The sequence below is a fragment of the Delphinapterus leucas genome, chromosome 8 (assembly GCF_059928025.1).
Source record: "Delphinapterus leucas isolate spDelLeu-1000000601 "Yukka" chromosome 8, BTC_Dleu_Yukka2, whole genome shotgun sequence".
Lineage (NCBI taxonomy): Eukaryota > Metazoa > Chordata > Mammalia > Artiodactyla > Monodontidae > Delphinapterus > Delphinapterus leucas.
Window position 1 is genome coordinate 82,027,582 of NC_143136.1, and position 4,671 is coordinate 82,032,252.

The 4,671-nt window shown below is 31.3% G+C and overlaps 1 protein-coding gene across 11 annotated transcripts in view; it reads right to left on the reverse strand.

Moving 5' to 3' along the window:
- The window catches only part of MBD5 (methyl-CpG binding domain protein 5), a 413,679-nt gene that overhangs the window by 239,204 nt on the left and 169,804 nt on the right, over window positions 1-4,671 (reverse strand). For all 11 annotated transcript variants that reach the window (XM_089916847.1, XM_089916845.1, XM_089916843.1 and 8 more), the window contains one exon: window positions 4,316-4,463. The gene's annotated coding sequence lies outside the window, so the exon portion shown is untranslated. The remainder of the gene's footprint in view (window positions 1-4,315; window positions 4,464-4,671) is intronic.

The window sequence follows — 4,671 nt, forward strand, 5'->3', positions numbered from 1 at the left end:
ATTTTGTTTTTTTCCCCAAAGTCTAAACATTCTTTTGGAAAAATAGATAAAAATATAAACCAAAGCCTGGAATCCTTTAGGCTTAAGTTCTGGGAAATAAAGAACATATCTCCACTTTTCAGCACTGTAAATTCTCTAGTTCCTACTTCTGTTTATCATTTATACCAAACTCAAGGAAAATATTTAACATGAATGGTGTACAACTGAGTTGGCTTCAGAATTAACTTATCTTGCAATAGCAATCCTTCTGGATGCTGTCTACAGCAGAGGGCCTAATTACAATTTTCTTCATTAACTTCAAAAACATTTATTGAGTGTCTATTGCATGCAAAAAATAATTTGAAGCAGGTTTTACCCACAAGAAAAGTATGTTTTGGAAACTTCACGTGCTTCATGCAAGAATGGAAAAACACAAGGACCCTACAATAGGATTTTATAATGCTTTACCTCCCTTCCTTTCGGAAGCTCAAAGAGAAGAAAATAAACATAAAATCTTTATATTGAAGTGCTGAAATAAGAGTGTACACCCTGTATAAGTTTTATTACATGAAAAATCTGTGACAATTGTCTAAATATATGGGAAATGAATGCAAAAAAAGATATGATAAAAATGTACTGATGATCTATATACCACATACCAAGTATAAGTTAGAAAGACTTGAGACTAGAATAAAGCGTAGAATTAATGTTAAAAATATACAGTGGCTATGTTCATTTTGAAAGGTCATCAATTTTTCTTAACTTTATTTAAAGCGAATTTCTTACTCATGGAAATAAAAAGTAACCTTGGTTTGAATCAAGTAAAGGAAAGGAAAAACTGACTCAGTTCATTTACGAAGTACAACTACCAGTTCAATTATAAATGCAAACGCTATACCATCTTTACAGTCTTTAGGGTGTTTCATTTGTTGATATGTATAATATGGACTCAAGCCTTTGATAATAAAACAATAATGCTATTATTTGAACTTTGACCTCAAGTAAACAAATAAAATGATAGCTATTGTTATATAATTTTAAGAAATAGAGCTATAGAGGAGATGGGAAAAAGTATCAAGAAACAATGTTGAAGAAAAGATACTGCCAAATCATTATAAGCAAAAGGTGCCTTTTCACAAGTGTAAAAACTTCTTTCTTAGGAGAAAAAACTCTTTGTTTTTAAAATCAATTTTTCTTCCCTAACTTTATTTTCAGTTAAAAAAAAATATATAGATATATATAAAAGACAGTGTTATTGTTGAATTGCGTTCCCCCAAAAGACATTGTTCAAATCTTAACCCTCAACACCTATGAATGTGACCTTATTTGGAAACAGGACCTTAGCAGTTGTAATCAAGTTAAGATGAAGTCATGATGAATCCAACATGACTGTGTCCTTATAATAAGAGAAGAGACACAGACACACAGGGAGAAAACCACGTGATGAGGGAGGCAGAGATTGGAGTGATGAGTCTATAAACCAACGCATGCCAAGGAATGTTGCCAATACGTTAAGAAAACGGCATAGAGCAGATTCTCCCCAATGCCTTCAAAATAACATGGCCCTATGGACAATTTGATTTCAGAATTCTAGTCTCAAGAACTGTGGGAGAATAAATTTTTGTTAATTTAAACCATCCAGTTTGTGGTAATCTTTTACAGAAACCTAGGAAACTTTAACAGAGAACCAAACTGCCTGTTTACTTTTATTTTTCTAGTGAAATGTCAAATCAGTTTCTCAGACTAAATAAATTTCTGATCAATGTGTACATAAAAGATATTTAATCCAAGTAAGAAAATTCTTCAAATCATTCTGCCTTGCACATGGAATATTTCTCCAAATAATAGTGGTTGATATGAAGTTAAATTTTATAATAGGCAGTGAGTCCATGAACACCCAAGTAAAATTTCTTGCAAAATTTGGAATATACATAGTTTTCATGAGACTAAAAGGTTAACAACCATTTTTTAAGAATGTTTTTTAATGGTTATTTCTGGATAAACTATTTTTACATGTTTAAAAATCAACTTTCAACTGCTGATTGGGAAACTTCAATGGGCATAAAATTTACTAGCAGTACAACAAACATGATAAAAGAAATTTGGCATGAGTATAATGGACAAATTCATTATTGCTTTTGCAAGAGTTCAGCTTGCTACTATGAGGAAACCTGTTTTTACTCATTTTGCAAAAAGTAGAATAATTGCATCACCTATTTATTGAATTATGTACTACACAAGTGCTAGGTAGCTAAGCTTTTTACTTATATTATGCATCCCATTTAATCCTTACAATTATATTATCAAATTTAAAGATGTACAAACTGGGGGTCAGAGAGAATCAATTTGTTCAAGGTCACACAGCTGGTGGGTGTGGCACAGTTGTGGTTAATCAGTCTTAATCTGTTCTATGAATTTGTGTTCTTGAATAGTAAGCTTGTAAGTCATACCCGCTATGCTCTAATTGCCTAACTACTGAAAATTTTTTAAATCATAATTTGCAAATAAATGTTAAAATATGGGAAATAAATGAAATAGCACTTTTGATTAGAATTATAAATATCTGTGGCTTATTAATGACATGGTCATAAATAGAATGCAATTCAAAGAGAACAAAGGGCTGGTTCTTAATATAATGTTGAAGAAATATAAATTACAGCTATCTGACACAAGATACGTTGCTGTGGTTAAAGAACAGCTGAAGATCAAAATAAGATATGACATGTGGATGAGTTAAAAAAGGAAATATTAGAGAAAGAAGAAATTTGACTACAGGTTGCTTATAGAGAAGCACTGTTTATAGGAACTAGTTCCATTAATTTAGGAATGGTCAATTTTAACTATTTTCTTAAATAGTTAGGTGAATTATGTATATCGAACTAAGAGAAGATTTAAATCATGATTAGAGTGTAATTCTGAGAAAAGAAGTTTTAGAAACAGTCACTTAATAAAAGGGTTAAGAAAGATCTCCCTACTCCTGAGAGCTGTTATACTAGATTGGTTTACTGAAGGAAGCAATGAAATCTATTTTTCTGAAGATCCTTAAAAAGAGAAGGCATACATTATCAGCAGTTCAGAAAGGTTTAGGTGTCTCTCTGCCAGAAAGCCGCCAGTGGATAATCACTTATGGTTCTATAAAGCCTAGTGACTGCATAATAATGCTATTCTTATAACTACGAGGAAAGGGCAACACAGCTGCTTTTTCTTTTCTTTTGTGATCAGGATTTGCTGTCCAAAAAGTTGCAGAATAATTTGAATGTAATTAGATGAAATTTTCCCCAACAGAAAAGCAAGAACTAATTTTGACTCTAGTTACTGAAAGAAAACTCAGAAGCTACACTGGGTTTTTTAAACATTTATGGTCTCCTTTACCTAGAAAGCATCCCTTTATGTACAGCTTAAAAAGCAGACTCATATGCTGGATGACTTTAGGCCTATGAGTTGAATTAACACTAAATTAAAAATTCTGAACATATCTACAGTTTCTTTGTTTGTATAAAATGCTTGGAGAAATTCAACTTTAGTGCATTCTACTCAAATTTTTGAGTTTACTTTTATTTCATTTTATATTCATCTACTTAAGTCTTTATTTTCAATTAAAGTAGAGAAAGCAGATTCCATACATTTATTATTTTTTTCTTTATAATCCAGTCAATTTCTTTCCAAGCAAACCCCCTTTAAAGGGTAATGTAATTAATTTCAATTTTGAAGATGGCACTGTGGTCCATAATCCTTGGCCAGCTATTTTTCCAGGAGCAATAAGAGCTGCTGTGAAAGTAATGAAATGTTCAATGGGATCCTGCAGTGTATGATTCTCATAAAATATAAAGCTATTAGGGATGCAAAGGGATGACACCCCAAGATTTTGGAGCACTTCAGAATAGTTGTTTAAAATAAGTGAGGGAAAAAAATGTAGAAATTAAACAAAAAAAATTCATACATGGTATGGATAATTTTAAAATAAGTAGAAAATAATTCTAACTTCCCAACTATTTAGTATTTGTAGTTATATGATATGTGTGTCCAAGATAGATGCAAAGGGCCCTATTTTCAAACATGGGTACTTAATTTTTATTATTTAGATTTTTTGTATTTAGGGATATAATGTAGTCCTATACTATATAGTACTCCAGGTAAGGGCAAAAGCAGCTTACTATAATTTTTGACATGCAGCAGTACTCAGGAAAAAAAGAAAAAGAAAAAGAAATAGCTATGCTTATATAAATTGCTATACTAAAGACTACTTTTTATTTTTTCATTAAAACATAAGATAATTCTACTTGTTTCTACATACTTAATAATAGAAAACTCATAGCACAAATATTTCATTGCTTGCCTCCAAAAAATTGTTGACATCCTCCGTGGCCATCTGTCAAGGTGATCATTCCTTTGTGTTTGATGGAATTAGAGGAGTATCACAGTTCTACAGATTGATGAAGAAAAATATTCTGTGCTCTTGGCTTCTGGTATATATTTCCTTGGTCCTGTTAAAAAGGAAATAAGGGTGAATTCTGAACAGACAGACAGTTATTCTATATTTCTTTAGATTCATATTTAAAGACATTTTGAGATTCTTAACGAGGTCTCGTTAAGAATCATAGAATTTTAGTCTTACACACAGGACTTGCTAAATTTATGACTCCAGGTAAGAAAGAGCTATATAAATCAGATGATTCAATCCCCATATCTTAC